We start from the raw sequence: 20,924 nt of genomic DNA, 5'->3' as shown, positions 1-20,924 counted from the left end.
ACTGTCCAAGCCGGGGCTCGAACCGGCAACCTTCCGATTACAAGGCGAACTCCCAACTCTTGAGCCACGATCACCTGGGTCACGTTATGACCTGCAGTCTATCTGGGTCAGATATAAACCAAGTTTAGGTGGAGTTTATTTTCGTTATGCTGACTTTTTACAGTCAGTTACAATAACTCGTACTGCGTACTAGCTAGCATGATGGAGTTTCTATACAGCTGGGCGGGTGCTATGATGTTACTGATGTTGAACTTGTTTTATCTTATTTTATTCATAAGGTTAGTTAGCAGAGTTTCCAACCGTCCCGTAAAAAACGGAATCGTCTGGTATTCAGAGAAAATATTGTGCGTTTCGTATTGAGCTGAAAAGGAACAGTTTGTCCCGTACTTCAGCTACAATGAAAAAGATACAAAGCTGGAGTTATTCTGTCTTTACGCTGTCAGCTGCCTCTTCTTCTCTCATTCTCTCCCCCTCCCTCTCCTGTTTCTACTTCAATCATGAACCTGATCAATGATCAGCTGATCGGCTTTTCTCTCTTGTTTGTTTATCGCCCACTTTGCGCCAGAAAGAAGAAACCAGCGGAGGTCGCGTTAAACAACAGCAGCACGTTCAAGCTCGATCAGCTGTTGTTAGAATTTATTTAATATTCATTTCTAGTATCAGCTGATGTTTGCTGGAGCCACAGCTGTAAAAGCTGCTGGTCATGATGTCGGTTTGGTTATCTGGTGAGAGGGAAACATGAAGATGAAACCAGGAGATGTCCTTACTGAATCATCAGAGCTGAACAGGTGATGGAGAAACAGGTTTACCTTTTAGGTGACATGAATGAGTTGAAGGGAAGTTATGAACTGTTTCTGAGAAATAACACCAGGATCCTTTTCTGACAGTAGCTGACAGCTGGTAACTGTGCAGGGGCGAGTCTAGCAAAGTTTTGCCAGGGGGCCAGGTCGCGCATTAACAGGGAGAGGGGGGCACAAAGAAATACTTTCTTATTCTCATTTAAAATGTCTCGCTTTTAAAAAATAATTATCTGAATCTTACAACAAACGTTTTCATCTGATGTAAAATGTATAGAAATCCATTATTGTACATAGTAATTTTTTTTAGGGTCCCATCATAATTTCTTCAGAAGTAGCTAAGTACTGTATATGATGCCAGTATTTTCCCACATTTTCTAGATACTGTACCAGTACTGTGTGTAAAATGCCATCAAAAAGTCAATTAAGATTTATTCTTTCTCACCTGTCTTTCTGTCTCCTTTCACTTTTTAAAGGTTGCCATGTTAGAAAAAATATTTTGCCCTGCCATGCTGTTTATTGATGTGGCAAACGAATAGTTTATGAAAATATATCTAAATCTGTCATCAGTAATCAGTAATGATCAGGTCTCACCTCTAGTCTTCTCTGTCTTAATTTCAGGGTTTCACCATGTGTTGTAGATAGTTCAGGAGGTTAACTCGACCAAGCAGTTTACTTTTGGGTACTGTTTAGAATACCAGAATAGGGAGGATGGTGTAGGTTTAAGTTTATTAGACTGATACATATATACCAACAAGACAGTGTACATCACTGTGACAACAGTGTTTGTTTTCATTCAAAGGCTTTATGCTTTTTCCTATAATACCTGGTGGGCCGGTCACCAGTCAAAATGCCCGGGCCGATTTTTTGTCCCAGTCCAGCCCTGGATGTGAGCCAGGTGGGAAGGAAACCCCTTTTAACAGGAAGACACCTCTGACAGAACCAGACTCAGGGAGTGGGAGCCTTATGAAGCGCCTTGAGGCGACTTTTGTTGTGATTTGGCGCTATATAAATAAAATCGAATTGACTTGAATCTGCTGCGACTCATGAGGTGAGGGGAGGAAGACAGGACAAAGACATCGTATAGATGAGAGCAAGATATAAATAACAACCATGATAAAATGTCCAGTTTTAATAGAGAAATAAACAAAATGTTATTTCTCATGTTACTAGTTCTTAGTCTCATGTCTTGGTTCCCTCTTGTGTTGTGGTAACCTTGGTTTGGTCTCTTTGTGTCCTTCAGTCTGTCATGTTTGTTGCTTGTTTACCTTTTGTGTATATCAGGGCCCTATTTCAGGAAGCCGGTTTAGAAAACTCAGAGTGAAAAACGATACTCAGGGTTGAGTAACCCCGAACTGTCCAACTCGGAATATTCGGTTTCAGAAAGGCTGATAACAATTAGTTCAATCAACGTGGAGTTGCTTTCACCCCAAGTTAAGCGCGCGCACGAGGATACATAAAGCCCTGATTAGTGGAGCACAGATTAAGGGAGTCACCATGGAGACGGAGGGAAAGAAGGCGCGGTCAATGTATTTTACAGCGCTTGAGGCCGAAATTCTGATGGCAGTATAGGGCTTTGGAGCGTGATGTCACGGGGGTGGGCGATAACATGCAAATTTTGCGGAAAAAAAGTAACACAGCCTCAGCTGCAAAAGAAAGGGAGCATGCATGGCAAAACATAGCCGACAGAGTCAATGCGTGAGTGTTAATTTAAACATTGATCTAGGGATTTCCACCCATTTAACACGTTATTTTATTATATTTTATTTTATTTTTTATTTCATACATTTTATTTTGTGATGTGATTTGAGCGCAGGTGCAACCCAACAGGCCCCAAATGTTCCTGGCAGCAAGTAAAAATGAAATATAAAAATATAGTCCAAACAGGTAAGGTGTAATTGTATTATGAGCCATAGTGCTTGGTCTGTTTGTCCGATGTAAATCGATTGCAGTTAGAGGCTACATTAATTTCCCCTCTGTAAGCACTTATTGAAATTATCTGAGCACATTACAAGTACATATTTGCTTACTCTGTATGCTCAAATGTGACCCGTTATAGCCAACAGAAAAAAAGCGGAGGCCTGAAAAACAGGTGGGGGTCCTCCACCACCACCACTCACAGAGGCTGAGCAGTTGGCTTCCACATTTGTGATAATGTTGGCAGCATCACATATGATCTTCACAGTGCAGAGAACACAAATTAGCATCCATTACTATAATGAAATAATTTGTTAGTTTGAAATGCTACAGGGAACTATGTACCTGTACATTAATGCTGTGGAAAGACTTCCTGTTCACATAGTCTCCTTCATTTACTGAAGGAGCAATAATTGGAATGTGAGTGCCATCTATACAGCCAATCACGCCTGGGAACCGTGAGAATAAATGTAAAATTTAAGTAGTAGTCCAAGTATCACCACATCATGAATTAAGTTTTGTTCATCCTGATACCTGCAATTTTGTGGCATCCCTCTTTGATAAATCTTGTGGGTCTATGACCGGGGAACACCACAAACGAGTACAGGAGACGTTTCAGTGCAACTGTAACATTCCTGACTGCTCGACAGACGGTAGCCTTGGAAACGTGCTCAGCGTCACCAATATTATACAGAAAGCTCCCGTTTGCAAAAAACCGAAGTGCAATACAAATAATATGTACAGAACTGAGAGGATGTCCGCGATGTGTCACATGAGCAATATTAGGCCTGAGGATGTTATTCAAATAAATTATAGATTGTGCTGAAAAACGGTAACGTTCACACAGGAAATCATCAGGAAATGATAAAATGTCCGAACGTGCTGTAATCACTCTCTCCCGGCGGAGAGCTCTGCGGAGAATTTGGGCTTCAACATCTACTGGCTCTTCAAGGAAGGGACACGCCATATCTGACACTTCCTACAGTCAGGTTTCCGACAAAGAGGCGGAGAAAGTTAGGGTTAGTTGAAGTAAACCTGCTAGGGGGCAGGTTAGCTTCACGGAGTGTGTTGTCATAGTAACTCGCTCAGAATTAATCTAAACTCGCTTTGTGAAACCGAAAACCCAGAGTTTTCGTTAACTCAGGGTATACTTACTCAGATTTTGCTCTAAACCGGCTTCCTGAAATAGGGCCCAGGTTTGTGTGTCTCTACCTCAGTGTACATGCTTCCTGTTTTAATTTTGTGGTCTCTCGCCTCATGTGTGTTATGTTATGTTCAGTTCTGCTTCCCTTGCCTCATTACTTAGATTCAGTTCTGCTATGTGTTTTTTCCCCAGGTGTTTCCACTTCTCCTAATCGCCGTCTATACAGTTTCTGTCTCCCCTTGCTGATTGTCAAAATGTCTCCCAGCTTCAGTAGTCCTGTCTCCTAGTGTTGGATCCCAGTTTAGGTTTCTGTTAGTGAGAATTTTCAGTTTGCGTCTGTATGTTGTCTTACCTTTATTTTTTACTATAACTGCCTAAATAAATGGCTCGCTTTTTGTTTACTTCAGTTTGTCTCCATGTGTCTGCATTTGGGTCCTATGTTGTGCATTTTCAGCCTCATAGCTTATTTTAGATTTCACTAAAACTGAATAACAGATTCATTTTATGTAAAACAGTTTAAATTGAGGTCTAAAGCTGTGCATTTTTAGGTGTGTGGCCAGTTTAAGTGACAGATGGGTGAGTTTATGCATTCATGGTCCCTGCTGCTTATGCTAAATGTCCAGTTCTACATTTGGTCATTGAAAATCTTAATGATCATTATAACCAAAGTCCTTTTAAAGATGTGCAGTGGTCCAATGGTACAATCTTATTTCCTCCACACCTTTTCCCCCCCTCTTTTACGCACACAAGACTTACAGAAGCAGTGTTGACAATTAAACACCGAAGCTTGGACAACATTTTAATTGCACTGCAAGAGGTAATGTCACTAAACAGCATGTAGATCTACTGAGAAAGAGCAAAATTCGGGAAAGGAGTACAATTTCAAAAGGTCTCAGTAAGAAATATTTGTTTTTCAACAGGTTTAGAAGTTGCTTTGTGGCAGCCTTTTAATATTGATGTTAGGTTTGCCTTTAAATTCAAATAAAAATAGACTTTATCTCATGCCAGCGTGTGAGAAGTAGCACAAGTGTGTGTGGATAATTCCAAATTCCTAAAAGGTCCCCTGGTATACCAGATTCCATGTGAATTGTTTTTATGATTTTGATCAGCTATAACATAAAATGGTCATTAAAATGTAATACACATACTATTTCAGTTGTGTGGCCTCTTATTCACACAGAAGGTGTAAATGGTGATATTTTTTTCATACGACCTAACTCACCGCCTGCTCACTCTTACAGCAGCCTTAATAAGAACATTTCACTTTGGAAGTGTGTTTTTTCAAACATCTGGGGTGCATGGTAAGTAAACAACATATTCATTTCTGTTTTTATCCTCCCTTTATCTGAATTCCTCTCATTCAGGACAATACAGATAAGGATATGCAACACAGATGTTGGAACACGGCATACTTGTACTTCAAGTTCTTTTTTTCGATTCAGGGCTGTTAGTTAGATACCTGAAAAAACTCTGTGGTTAACCCAAGCTTTACACATTTTACACATTTTTACACACGTAGGTAATGCCGTGGGTATGAGATTACAGAGGTTTCGGGTGCATGAAACATCAACACATGAGCTTGCTTTGGTGGTGGAGGTCAAATGATCTGAAAAATACAAATACGCAGAGAGTGAAAAAAGATGAGTGAGGTTAAGAAGAAACACTCAGAACATCCTGGGAATCCACTCAACAGACTATTATTGCAGCATAACTAAGGGATGGTTCACTGTCACGTTACCAGAATTCTAGTGTCTGGTGTCTTTACCTTACAATTTACAGCATCTAGACATTGTTGTTGTTGTAAATTAGCACAAAATAAGTAAAACTGAATTGAATTGAATCTGCAAACTGGCTTTTTTTTCTCATGACTTTTGCTTCAACAAGCCATTTAGCCATTTAGGGGCCTCAATTTGTCAGCTGCCTGAGGAAAAGCAGGCCTCTTAATTAGATACAGAAGAGGAGGAGAGCAACCTTTTAAATGAAGCTGTGCTTTCTGCAGCGTTTGTGTTTGCGGTTTCAAATATCACATACATTCACATTGTGACAGGATGCGATTTCCGCAATAAAAGCCTTGCAGACACTTTGAGCAGTTTTCAAAGCTATTAGCTGAAGAATGTCTCCAAATTATAGTGAGGACAAAGGAGATGAGTGCCAGTTTTCAAATAGAAGTCTATGTCAGACTGGAAAAGTACAACAAAAGATTCTCAACTTCTTCTGGCAGTTACCTGACTTTCTCATTGGTTATATTAGTATAACTGGGTTATGACTAACAATACTGCAGCAGTGAGAGCATCACGTATTGTAGACTTCCTTCTTAAATTACACAATCATAAGCTGTCAATGTGTTCCCGGACTTTTACAATATAAGGAAGCTTTTGTCACCAGTGTCACCAGTTATAGATGGACTTTGACACTAAAGAAACCCTACACGGTGGTAGAGTTTGTATGTTTCCCTGACCCTGGATCGATTTGTCCAGTTTCTGCCCCACAGTGCAAAGAATGAATGGTTATTTAGTTATTTGGTGATCCTAAAATTGATTGTAAATGTGAATGTGTGCATGGGTGTTCCACTTGCGAGAGTTAGTCCTCTGACTGATTTACAACCTAGGGTTTACTCTGCTTTATATATATAAAACACCCAGCACGCCCCTGCGGGCGGTTTATCCTTCAAGCTCGGGTCCTCTACCAGAGGCCTGGGAGCTTGAGGGTCCTGCGCAGTATCTTAGCTGTTCCCAGGACTGCGCTCTTCTGGACAGAGATCTCCGATGTTATTCCCGGGATCTGCTGGAGCCACTCGCCTAGCTTGGGAGTCACCGCACCTAGTGCTCCGATTACCACGGGGACCACCGTTACCTTCACCCTCCACATCCTCTCGAGCTCTTCTCTGAGCCCTTGGTATTTCTCCAGCTTCTCGTGTTCCTTCTTCCTGATATTGCTGTCATTCGGAACCGCTACATCGATCACTACGGCCGTCTTCTTCTGTTTGTCTACCACCACTATGTCCGGTTGGTTAGCCACCACCATTTTGTCCGTCTGTATCTGGAAGTCCCACAGGATCTTAGCTCGGTCATTCTCCACCACCCTTGGGGGCATCTCCCATTTTGACCTCGGGACTTCTAGGTTATACTCGGCACAGATGTTCCTGTACACTATGCCGGCCACTTGGTTATGGCGTTCCATGTATGCCTTGCCTGCTAGCATCTTGCACCCTGCTGTTATGTGCTGGATTGTCTCTGGGGCATCTTTACACAGCCTGCACCTGGGGTCTTGCCTGGTGTGATAGACCCCAGCCTCTATGGATCTTGTACTCAGAGCTTGTTCTTGTGCTGCCATGATTAGTGCCTCTGTGCTGTCTTTCAGTCCAGCTTTGTCCAGCCACTGGTAGGATTTCTGGATATCAGCCACCTCCTCTATCTGCCGGTGGTACATACCGTGCAGGGGCCTGTCCTTCCATGATGGTTCCTCGTCTCCCTCCTCTTTCTTGGGTTTCTGCTGCCTGAGGTATTCACTGAGCACTCGGTCAGTTGGGGCCATCTTCCCAATGTATTCTTGGATGTTCCTTGTCTCATCCTGGACTGTGGTGCTGACACTCACCAGTCCCCGGCCCCCTTCCTTCCGCTTAGCGTACAGCCTCAGGGTGCTGGACTTGGGGTGAAACCCTCCATGCATGGTCAGGAGCTTTCTTGTCTTTATGTCAGTGGCTTCTATCTCCTCCTTTGGCCAGCCTATTACCCCAGCAGGGTACCTGATCACGGGCAGGGCGTATGTGTTGATGGCCCGGATCTTGTTCTTACCATTCAGCTGACTCCTCAGGACTTGCCTGACCCTCTGCAGGTACTTGGTGGTTGCAGCCTTTCTAGCGGCCTCTTCATGGTTCCCATTTGCCTGCGGGATCCCCAGGTACTTGTAACTGTCCTCTATGTCTGCAATGTTGCCTTCTGGTAGTTCAATCCCCTCAGTTCTGACTACCTTCCCTCTCTTTGTTACCATCCGACTACACTTCTCCAGTCCGAACGACATTCCAATGTCATTGCTGTATAGCCTGGTAGTGTGGATCAGTGAATCGATGTCTCGTTCACTCTTGGCATACAGCTTGATGTCATCCATGTACAGGAGGTGGCTGACAACTGCTCCGTTCCGTAGTCGGTATCCGTAGCCAGTCTTGTTAATGATCTCACTGAGGGGGTTCAGGCCTATGCAGAACAGCAGTGGGGACAGAGCATCTCCTTGGTAGATCCCGCACTTGATGGTAACTTGTGCTATGGGCTTGGAGTTGGCCTCTAGTGTTGTACGCCACATCCCCATTGAGTTCCTGATGAAGGCTCTTAGGGTCCCATTGATCTTGTACAATTCTAGGCATTCCAGTATCCAGCTGTGGGGCATTGAGTCATAGGCCTTCTTGTAATCAATCCAGGCAGTGCACAGGTTGGTCAGTCTGGTCTTGCAGTCTCGGCTGATTGTTCTGTCTACCAGTAGCTGGTGTTTTGCACCTCTGGTATTCTTGCCAATTCCTTTCTGTGTCCCACTCATGTATTGACCCATGTGCCTGTTCATCTTAGCCGATATGATGCCTGACAGGAGCTTCCATGTAGTACTGAGGCAGGTTATTGGTCGGTAGTTGGAGGGGACCGGTCCCTTCTTGGGGTCCTTGGGGATCAGGACCGTCCGGCCTTCAGTTAGCCATTCCGGGTGTCTCTCGTTAACTAGCAGCTGGTTCATTTGTGCTGCCAGACGCTCGTGGAGTGCAGTCAGCTTCTTCAGCCAGTAGGCGTGAACCATGTCGGGCCCTGGTGCTGTCCAACTCTTCATACTGGAGACCCTTTCTTGGATATCTGCCACTGTGATGGTTACTGGACCCTGTTCAGGGAGGTCGCTGTGGTCAGCCCTCAGATCCTCTAGCCACTGAGCATTGCCGTTATGGGTTGCATCCTTCTCCCATATGCTCTTCCAGTATTGCTCCGTCTCCAGCCTTGGTGGTGCTGTTCTCTTATTGTTCCCTTGCCACTGAGAGTACACCTTTGCTGGTTCTGTGGAGAACAGCTGGTTTATTCTCCTGCCTTCTATCTCTCTGGTGTACCTCCTCAAGCGGCTGGCCAAGGCTGTGAGTCTTTGCTTGGCAGTTTCCAAGGCCTCAGGTATGGACAGCTTGCTGTATTTCTTAGGCACCTTATTTGTCGCACCTTTCTGCAACTCCGTTAGTTGGCTAACCTCCCTCCGTGCTACTTTGATCTTGCCCTCTAGCCTCCTTCTCCATGGAGGGTACTGCCCCTTGTGGCTGTTCAACTTGTAACCAAGCATCTCACTGATCACTGCTGCCGTATTGTAGATCAGCTTGTTAGTGTCGGTAATTGTGGTTGTAGGTATTGCCCGTAGTGCTGCATTAACATCATCTAGCAGACCTTCTGAGGGTACTTCACGTAATCTTGGTAACCGGCTACGGGGGATCCAGGTTTCAAGCTTGGCCATGATCCTATTTTTCAGGTCAGTTCCTCTCGCACTCAACGATCCTTCTCCTATCGCACTTGGGGCTATGTACCCAATCTCGGGTGGGGGTGATGATATCTCCCCCCTGACCTGGCGTCCTGACTCCTCCTTGCCGTAGCATTTGTGTTGTACCTCGTCAATCTCTAGCTGTGAGAGCAGTCCCTTCTTTCGAATGTTGGAACACTGAGCTACTAGTTGTTTCGCCGTCATTGTGGATGTTGGGTATCGAAGAATCCATAGGTCCCTCATCCTATTCATGTAGCCCCTTCCGCCGGTAGCATTCCAACAACGCCCTGTTTTCGTCCCTTGCCCACCGATGCCTTCTTGTTCCAGTAGCCCACTTTTCGTCAGGGTGCCCTGGTTCCTCAACACCTGACGCGGACCTTGTTGATCCGGGCGACGTCCGAGCCGGCATGCCTTCATATTTATCTGTCTCGCTCATGTCTGCGGTAGGCTTGCTTAGCATAGGGGGTCTAGCCTTAGGACCCTTACTGGATACAGACGCCCCAGGCAGGAATCGAACTTGCGATCCTCTGTTCCAAAGGCGTGTAGTTTAACCACTACGCTATCCAGCTGCTATATATATATATATATATCTATATATATATATATATATATATAGTAATGACCTGGCTGGGGTTGTTAGCCAGGTGCATTCTGGGTATTGTGTTGTCTCTGTGTTTTCTATCGTTCTGCTAGTTCATATGTGTTTGATTTGCATGTTGTGTTAGTGTTATGTTAATGTAAGCCACAGTGAAGTTGATGTGTGTTCTGTGGAGGGGGGTGAATTGGCATGGTTGGCTGACACCGCGACTCTATGTGGTGGGAGCGTGATAGGGGTTCGGTGTCAGCAGTGTTACGTTGTTGTTGAAAAAGATGGTGAATAAATGCCTGTGGTGAACCACTACTGCCTCCTGCTGGATTATTCGGGGATTATCAGTCTGCTGCTGAGACGCTCGGGGTCATGCGGTGTACGAGGCACGAGCGCTCTCCATTCATTGCGAAGTTTAGCGATAGCTGCTAGCGCCCTGCTAGCCGTTTAGCTAGTGAGCAGTTTAGCCAGTCAGCTCCCCAAACCCACAGTCGTTACAATTGGTGTCAGAAGTGGGATTCATGAGTGTCTAGCAGACACTATGGAGCCGACCATAGGCGAATTAGAGCGTGTAATCCGAGACAACAGCTCGCTTCTGGAAAGCATGGCTGCCGAGACCCAGCGGAGAAGACCCGAGCTGGGGCGGCCAGAGGGCCACAGCGCGCCCCGGAACAGCCACCCCCTGCTCTCCCTGCGACGGGAGGGGATTCCTGGGGCCGCACCACAGCTTCCTGGCAGGACGGCTGCTAAGCTACAGCACTACACTGGGGCGACGCAGCTGGAGCCGTATCTGGCCCAAGTCACGCTGGCTGCCACTCACAACGGGTGGGGTCAAGAAGAGACTGCCACCCACCTGGCGCTTGCACTGGAGGGCCCAGCGCTCCAGGTTCTGCTGGACCTGCCCCCAGAGGAGCAGCGCGACCTCCGGGCCTTGACCACGGCGCTCGGCAGACGGTTTGGACAGAGACCACCAACCGAACAGAGCAGGGAGGAGCTGGCTTGCCGACGCCGACGCGAGGGAGAGAGCCTGGGGTCCTTTGCTGCGGACGTCCGCCTCTATGCCCGACGGGGCTACCCGACATTCCCAGGAGCGGCACGAGAGGAGCTGGGTCTCCACGCCTTCCTGAGGGGCCTCACACCGGAGAGGCTGCGACAGCATGTCCGGCTGTCATCCCCCCGAGACCTGGAGGAGGCACTGAGGGAGGCTGAGCGGGCTGAGGAGGTGCTGCGGGGCGAGCCAGGGACCCGACGATCGGCCAGGATGGTCGAGCGAGAGATGAACGCGTCCCAGTCGGATGAGGAGGAGGAGGCCAGACGAGCCCAATCAGAGGCAGTTCCACGTCGGAGGCGCCGGACGGACTGCTGTTATCGGTGCGGGGAACCTGGTAACCTCGCCCGGAACTGTCCCGCACCTAGTCCTCGGAGCCGAGTGACATCACCGACGGGAAACGGCCACGGGGTGGGACAGTGAGGGAACCCCCACCCCAATCGTTAAACCCTCTCCATGACACTCATCCCGTGGTGGGCCGCTGTGGGTCCACCCGTGGACTGTACCTGGACTGTATAGTTGATGGACGGTCTTGCCGGGCCCTGGTAGACACGGGGTCCACCATCTGCTTGCTGCGAAGGGGGGTGCTCCCGGAGACGGGTGGCTCATTGCCAAAAGACTGGACCCCTACTCACACAGCGTTGTACACTGTCACAGGAGAAAAGACTGTGATGCCGGGGAAAAAGACTCTGCAGGTGGTGGTGGGAACGAACAGTGTGAACCATGAGTTCTGGCTTGCCGACATAACAGACGAGTGCATTGTTGGACTGGACTTGCTGGCCCACTGGGGGGCACGGGTCGATGTACCGGGAGTTGCCATCCACCTTGGTGCTGAGACCGTGCAGCTTCAAGTGGGCCGCGGTAGCCAGGGACAGACCCCCACCCCACCAGCACCCCCAAAGCCCTTACGCCCCGCAGCTCCATGCCACAGCCAGGGGCCAAGGGCGGCAAGGGTGCGGAAGAGGACCCAGGGGGTGGACGTAAGCAGGGCCAACATCCCGCAGCCAGAGTCGCCGCCTAGCTCGGCAGTCTCCCCGTCACCTGAGACTGTCGCGGCAGTAGAGGAGCTTGGGCGGCGAAGTGGGGTGCACCTCAGTGCGACACAGCAGCAGCAGTTGCAGAGCCTCTTGGCAGAGTTTATGGACACTTTTGCCGCCAGGGAAGAGGACTGCACAAGGACGGGCCTGGTGCAACACACTATAGACACTGGAGCAGCTGCTCCAATCCGGCTGCGGCCCCACCGCCTGCCCCTCGCCAAACGCCAAGCTGCCGAGGGACTGATAAAAGAGATGGCAGCTAATGGCGTCATTGAACCCTCGGATAGTCCATGGGCCGCACCTATGGTTATGGTGCGGAAGAAAACAGGGGGGTGGCGCCCTTGTGTGGACTACAGGCGTCTGAACGCGGTCACCCGCAAGGACTCTTACCCGTTACCTCGCATCGATGACGCACTGGATTACATCGCTGGGTCCAGTTGGTTCAGCTCGCTAGACCTCCGCAGTGGGTACTGGCAGGTGGAGCTCGCTGCCGAGGCGCGGCCCAAGACTGCATTCACCATAGGGCAAGGACTGTGGCAGTTTAAGGTGATGCCTTTTGGACTATGCAATGCACCAGCCACGTTCGAAAGGTTAATGGAAAGGGTCCTCAAAGACATTCCCCGTGCCCGCTGCGTGGTCTATTTGGATGACTTGCTGACTCATGCTAAGGACTTTGAACAGGCCGTGGCCAACCTACGAGAGGTTCTGACTGCCATCCGCGGGGCCGGACTAAAGCTGAACCCGGCCAAGTGCAACCTTCTTGCTCGCCAGGTGAAGTTCCTGGGACATGTGGTGAGCGAACAGGGGGTGGCTACTGACCCCGAGAAGGTGGTTGCTGTGGGGGACTGGCCTACCCCATCGAACGTCGCCGAGCTACGAAGCTTCCTGGGGCTGGCCTCCTATTACAGGAGGTTTGTAAAAGACTTTGCCACCGTCGCTAGCCCCTTGCATCAGTTGACAAACAAGGGTCAGCGGTTTGGTTGGACGGAGGGCTGTGCAACGGCTTTCGAGCAGCTGAAAACTGCCCTTGTGAGTGCCCTGGTCTTGGCGTATCCTGACCCCAGCCAGCCTTTCCTTTTGGACACCGACGCCGGCCCGGACATTTGCTGGACTACAGTGTGGACAGTTAAGGTTGTGGGGACACTAAACCTTTTTGGGAGGGGGCTGTGTAATGACCTGGCTGGGGTTGTTAGCCAGGTGCATTCTGGGTATTGTGTTGTCTCTGTGTTTTCTATCGTTCTGCTAGTTCATATGTGTTTGATTTGCATGTTGTGTTAGTGTTATGTTAATGTAAGCCACAGTGAAGTTGATGTGTGTTCTGTGGAGGGGGGTGAATTGGCATGGTTGGCTGACACCGCGACTCTATGTGGTGGGAGCGTGATAGGGGTTCGGTGTCAGCAGTGTTACGTTGTTGTTGAAAAAGATGGTGAATAAATGCCTGTGGTGAACCACTACTGCCTCCTGCTGGATTATTCGGGGATTACCAGTCTGCTGCTGAGACGCTCGGGGTCATGCGGTGTACGAGGCACGAGCGCTCTCCATTCATTGCGAAGTTTAGCAATAGCTGCTAGCGCCCCGCTAGCCGTTTAGCTAGTGAGCAGTTTAGCCAGTCAGCTCCCCAAACCCACAGTCGTTACAATATATATGTATGTATGTATGTACCGTATTTCCCGGACTACAAAGCGCACCTGAATATTAGCCGCACAAGCTAAAATCAGGGGAAAATCCTGTTTTGTACATACATTAGCTGCACCTGACTAAAAGCCGCAGGTGTTTCAATGTTGACTTATCATATGTAAGAGAATATGCACAAAGGGAATTGTTAGGAAAGAGATGGCTGTTTGGAGACACATCACTTTTATTAATATTTTGAAAAACAAGTTATGGGTACATATTTGCATAACTTTTTAGGTATATGTACAAGTACCGGTAATTACAAGTATGAAACATGTACTGTGCTTCATAAATGAGTAACAAATGTAGTACATAACAATAACCTACAGCACACTAGAAAAATAGATTCGGACTACCTTTTAGGCTCAGGTGCAGCGACACGGCTTTAACAAGAAGAAAAGTCAGTCATTCACCACCATCTTTCTCTTCTTCCTGCGCTCTAAAACCACCAAAGTCCTCTTCTCCAGTGTCGGAAACGAGCAGGCTCAGGGTGGCTACGTCATCCACTCTCAGCTTCTCTCCTTCGTTGTCACTTTCAAAACCAAAGAAATCCTCCTTGTCAGTGTCAGAGTCGAACACCCTCAGAAGGGCCGTGGCGGTGTCCTCCTCTCCATCATGCAGCAGTCCAGCCCTTCGAAATCCGTTGGTGATCATGGATGTTTTCACACTTTTCCACGCTGTCAGAATCCACTGGTGGAGTTGAGCATAACTTGCTTTTCGCAAGTTTATCGCCGCTCATCATCCACGCCTCCCGCTGAACGCGTAGCGCTACTTTGAAGTTTGTTTTTCGCGCTACTTCGTACGGCACTACGTTGCCTGGCGGATGGACATGTGACCAGCATACCACTCTTGAACCCCGATACTGTGTGTCTGATCACATGCCCTTCCGCCAGGCAACGTAGTGCCGTACAACAGTGGAACAAACAAAACAATCCTCTTACGATATCACAAAAATCACGGACAATCCATAGAAAAGCCGCACCTGACTAAAAGCCGCAGGGTTCAAAGCTTGTGCAAAAAGTAGCGGCTTATAGCCCGACAATTACGGTATATATATATGTATGTACATAAGCTCAGGCATGACTTTTTTTCATTAAGTTAACAACTTGTTTTTCCTCAGAACTAATGAGGTGTGAAATTTGCATATTAAAACAATATTGTTGATTATTCATCAGCAACTTGAAATTAAGTGGGTGATTACACATGATGGGAATGCTGGTTGACTAATACCAATATTACTCATGAGGAAGTGGTTTCAGGTTCGAGTTTTTCTCGAAATGCTACACAAAGTTAAAAAAAAAGGGGGCGGGATCTAAACCACAAGTTTACTGAAACCTAAAAGCAAATGTTCCTAAACATCATTCTTCCACAAAAGACACACTGTAAAAATGCAGAGTGGTGTATAACACAGTTCAGAATAATCCTTATTTATATTATATAGGCCTTGATGCAGCACCTCACCCACTTTTAGCTCTTCTCCCTCCAAGGCCACCCCTGCTTTAATCCAGTTTCCTTTTGATTCACTTTTTCTTGTAAAGCGAACAAAGGTGGGTGGGGGATTGGGGCTTCTGTGACTTATATTTCATGTTAAGCCTATGATCTCTGTTGACATTATGCAGATTCAAGAGTAGGAACAGTCTGAAACTAAGTGTGACGTAACGTGTGTCTTACAGGAATTACTTGTGGACACACTAACCGCATTACAGTGTTTGCAATTTTGGCCGTATTTAATATGAGCATAAACATGGGCTAGTAAAATAAAATCAAAGCTAATAAACACCACTTAAAGCTAATACGTTCCAAATAAACGGAGACAGGGCTGAAAATGCAAGATCAACTGCCAAGAATCTGCCCTGCATTTTGCTACGAGCTGCCAACCAGGAAATGCAAAATGATCTTACTTCACCTGTGACAAAATAAGAACCAGGAATCTTGACAGTTTATTTTTGTCTTCGTGTTCCCACCAGAACTGAAATGAAAGCACATGGCTATAGCCTGTTCGAAAATAAGTGGTTTTTCCCCAAAACTTTAAACGGAAATTCTGGGCCTCACAGTCTTTGAACCATAGGCCACACTGTTGTTGTTTTTGCCTGTACTTTCAACCAAACACAACTTTTCCCACACATTCAGATGTGAAAGAGGTTAGACCTCAAAAATGCTGAGTTGTTGTCATTTCCTGGTAATTACTCAGCTTGAGCTTCCTTTTAGCTTTTATCTGCTGCTGCAGATAAAAGCTATCATATCGAGGTTTCTGATTTGTGAGTCAAGCTGGCTGCCTCCTGTGCTTTAATTTCCCTCCAGCATGTGAGAAATCAGATCAGTCTTCTAGTCCTACTAGCTGTGGATCAGTATCGTTTGTAATTCTACCCACCATCCTTCGGGTAAGCCCACAGCACTACGATGCCACTATCTGGAATTAGCAATCTATAAAACACAAACACAAAGTAAACACACATGGGAGCTCCTTCCTTCCTTCCTCTGACCTAATCGAAACACAACAAGAAGAGATTATAAAATTAACCAGACAGGGTTAATTAATCAGTTTTCAATTTTGCAGAATAAACTTAGTTAAGGCTAATGTGTTCCTGATGTCTGGTCTGCTGACTAGACATTAGCCGTTTGTTGTTGGGACATTAACTAACAGAACACATGGTGGAATACAGGTAATTATAAAGGGAAATGGCATTCCTATCACGTGGAATCAACTGATGTGAGCTTTCAGTGATGACAGTGTGGGTCTGACTCATGAATTAATTTATTATTGGTTGACCTTTGTAGATCGAGGACTTGGTTGTGATGTGCCTGACTGCTAATTAGTGTGTTTCTAGTAATTAAACCATGTCTTATGTACTATCATTAAATCAAGTTGGTATACACACTGATTGCTGATGTTTTAATGGAACATTATTATATATTGTGGTTCCAAATGTCCTAAAAATGAAAGTACTGTGTTAATGGCTTGGTTCCACTGTGTTGTCTACATTGGCCACCATGGAAAAATGTATTCCCCCGGCAAACATGCTAGTGGTAGTGCGATGGCCTTCGGCTGCTTTACTGCTTTTGGATAGCTGTTTTTACTTAATAAATTAAAGCAACATTGAAAAATTGCAATTTGTCATTTATGTGGGTTAGCTCTGGCTAATATTAAAATTTGTTTAGCAATCTGAAACATTTAAGTTTGATAAATATGTCCCCCCCCCCCACCAGTGTTTCCTGTTCTGACTTGTTCAAATATTATTCACATTTTCTGGGCAGTAGCACCTCTCATTTAGGACAAAGCTGCAGCAAATCAAGTGCTCTTCTGCCAGTTTCACAATTACCCAGCTAAGAATAAATTAGCAACACAGTATGTTGGTTAGCACTGTTACATGATGGCAAAAAGGTTCTTATTTAAATAGTTGGGGCCTTGTGTAAAGTTATTAACCCATGCTTGCATAGGTTTTGGCCCAAAGCAGGAGCGATCTTTTTCCATTTGCATTCCACAATTCATTTGGGTGCACGCTGGAATATTACCTTCAAAAGCAAACAATATTAGTTAAATGGCCTTTGGAGTGTCTAAGAATAAATTTAAATGAATAATCTCACATTTCAATATAATACAGCGTTTTTTGTCTCAAATCTGAGTCAAAGGAGCTTGCAAAGAAAAGCGTCTGGACTTCTTTAAGTTGCTTGAAGACGTTTCACCTCTCATCCGAGAAGCTTCTTCAGTTCTAAGGTCAAATGGTGGAGAGTCCCAGATATAAACCTAGTGGGAGTGTCCCCCCACAGAGGGACAAAAGGACCCCCTGATGATCCTCTAATCGCCTGAGCCAAGGTGTGAAACTGGGTGTGGGTCCCAATCAGCCAGAGTTTCGGGTGTGTTCATTGTGAAACCTGGCCCCACCTTATCATGCGAATTCCTGAGATCAGATGGCCCAGGATGTGAGTGGGCGTTAAGGCGTCTGGGAAGGGAACTCAAAACTGGATTATAGATGGCAGAGAGTTGGTGTCGTAAACCCCCGCCTCTGTTCAAAGATGGTCGCTCACAGTGGACATAAATGGCTTCTTTCACTCCTCTTTCAAACCATCTGTCCTCTTTGTCCAAAATGTGAACATTGGCATCCTCGAAAGAGTGTCCTTTATCCTTAAGATGCAGATGGACTGCTGAGTCTTGTCCTGTGGAGGTGGCTCTTCTGTGTTGTGCCATGCGCTTGTGAAGTGGCTGTTTGGTCTCTCCAATGTAGAGGTCTGGGCATTCCTCGCTGCACTGTACAGCATACACCACATTGTTAAGTCTGTGTTTTGGCGTTTTGTCTTTCGGGTGAACCAGTTTTTGTCTGAGCGTGTTGCTGGGTCTGAAATGCACCGGGATGTCATGCTTGGAGAAAACTCTCCTGCCTCAAATCTGAGGCAAAGGCTCAATATATGACTTTCAGAATTTTCCAAAATATGTTAAAGATTTTTGCACTTGTTCTCAGGCTGTATTTAGTCTGCCTCAGTGGTTTCAACTTGGTTAAACAGATGTTTGAACAGGCCTCAGGGGTAGCCCAATAAAATCACTGTGGCCCCTCAATTGAATTCTATTGATACACTGTAACTATGAGTTAGATTAAACCATATAATTTGGTAATGAAAACTAGCAAACTCAATTTAGTAATTTACTTCACAGTTATTTAGTACTTCTGTAGTGATCATGGGCCTGTGCAGGTCAGACTTTTTCCCTCTCAAACAAGGCCATTCATCTCCCCGCTTTGTCCTGACCGTCTTCTGCTTTACCAGGACAGATATTTTAGCACCTTTATAACATAGCATATATGGTTGTACGTTGCATCCAAAAGTAAGAGAGCTGATCATAAACAAAGCAGAAGGTCTTGGTATGTAGTTTTAGCTGCCATATTCGACTCTGTTCTCTACATCTGGAACCCATCCACATACTGCATATAAAAAGTGTGTGTGTGTGTGTGTGTGTGTGTGTGTGTGTGTGTGTGTGTGTGTGTGTGTGTGTGTGTGTGTGTGTGAAAAGTTACAAATCTGGTTGCTCAGAATACTTGGTAGATGAGATGTTTATTTACACAAGCCATAAAACACACACACAAGCTTGTGCGCTCAGTGCATTCAATTTCATGTACAGTACTTAATTACAGAAAAATCCAGGTAGGTAGCATTCAGGTTTGACATTACATTTGCTGTCTGTCACACAAGCTGATACATATCACAGGCACACTGACGCAAAGACTCACATACACACGCTCATTATCAAAATCACAAGAGAACACATTGGCATTAGTGCACACAGAAAGAACACATTACCACTGACAGGAAGCAGTAAGTCTCTGTCGTAAACACTGAACATATTGAGCCTGAGCTAAGAATCAACAACATACCAGCAGAGGCAATAAACTGCAGATTTTAACAACACAACGGGCAATTCTCACAGTGATGCTCACTGAATCTTCTGGCCTTTACCACACATTTCTGTGAACATTTTTCCACTTTGTACTCATTTGAGCACCAAACTATTTCAATTCCTAAACCCAGTCACGTCAGTGGGAGAGTTTTCCCTTTTTTTGAGAGATAATGGCAGGAGAGCAGGCAGAAGTTTGCAGTAGCTTTATTTTATTCCCCGGGGTTCCTTTAAAAGAAAGATATTGTGTAATTCAACCACATATAACTTTTTATCCCATTGAAAGTCTGCAAAAAAACAAAGTGGAGAATACTACCCACATTTTCCAAGAAAATCAGTAGTCATCTGATTTCAGCTGATTTGCTAAAAGTGATACACTGTTACACTGTTGTGTAATGGTGGGTGGCTGATCAGTAAAGCGCGTGAGCTGTGTAGGCTAACTGCAAAATGATTAATGCGGGGTACAATTCTTAAGGACCTGAAAGGAAACTTACATTGGAAACCTTTGCTTTATCAGCTGAATTTCTAAGAGGATCTTAGCTGTGAGCCCTAATTTAGAAAGATGTCTTGTTTCAACACCAGATTGTTACTGTAGGAGACCCCCCCCTACAATGTCTTAATTTTGTATGAGCAAGTCAAGTTGCCATATTAGGCTACTTCAGTTACAGTAAAGTTTTATTCAACCGTATTTCAGTCAGAACCACTACAGTCAAAAGTTATGGAAGGGGATTAGGGCTACAGGAAAAAAACAAAAAAATGGGGACGTCTTTTTTTTTTTTTAATCTCTCAGAATTCCAACTTTTTTCTCAGAACTCTGGGGGGGGGGGGGACCTCCCCGCTTTTTTACCCCCAATGCACTTATCCTCTTCTGTAAAAAGTTTTATGCATAAATTAGAAAATGTGTGTCAACGTTAGATAGAAAGAACTTTGAGAAGCACAGAAAAACTGCTTGTGTGAATGAGGCAAGTTTATAACATTTAAATGGACTGTTTTTTCTCTACCTGAACACTCAAAGCACCTTTCCATTTAAAGTTACAGTCTTTCCACACTATAAAAATAGAGATAAATTCAAAGAAATCATTAAACGCCCCAAACTATGAAATTCATGTCCATGAAACTTCTGAACACAACTGTTTATGGAAAGCTAGAAGATGACCCCAAATAGGACATAGCAAACACAAATAAAACAAAAATCACATCATCGGCTTAGAAGGTGGAGTTGGGTAGAGATGAGTTGGATACATAGCAACTTTAGCCAGACTAAGACCCAATAAATGGCGTGGCGTGGTTCATATTCGCCAAACAGGTGTGTAAAAGGGTATCATCTCAAACCAGCTGATGTAGATGTAGGGCTAAAGCTCAAGACTTCAGATATTTGTCGTGTAAATATTTATAATGAAAACTTTGAGACAGGATTTATAAATGGCCACTGCATATTCTTTGTATTGTGCATAAAGATGCATTTGCACGTGTATTTAGTGAACTGCTGCCAATAACTGTTTGCCATTACAGTGATAAATACTGAATGTAATCAGCCATTTCTTTACAAATCACGCAGCTGACATAATTTAATCTACAGTATCACTTAAGGCAGAAAAGGTATGTTTATGCTATAATAGTTAACATATAAACCTACCTGGTCTGGAAAATTAACTTGATCACATTATTTTTAATTGTTTTGTCATTAATAAGACCCACTTTAAAAAGTACCCTAAGTTCATAAAGTGCATCAAAAGCATTACAATAACAGCCACGTGTCATGAGATTATTGATCCGCTTTTCCTTAACAGTTTAAGAAGCTTAAATCAAAATACATTTGCACATGAAACCTTGTTGTTAATAACATGG

This window comes from Diplotaxodon limnothrissa, linkage group LG23 (genome assembly GCF_057381915.1).
Source record: "Diplotaxodon limnothrissa isolate DT_005_m linkage group LG23, D_limnothrissa_male_GT1.1, whole genome shotgun sequence".
Lineage (NCBI taxonomy): Eukaryota > Metazoa > Chordata > Actinopteri > Cichliformes > Cichlidae > Diplotaxodon > Diplotaxodon limnothrissa.
This window is presented reverse-complemented; position numbering follows the sequence as displayed.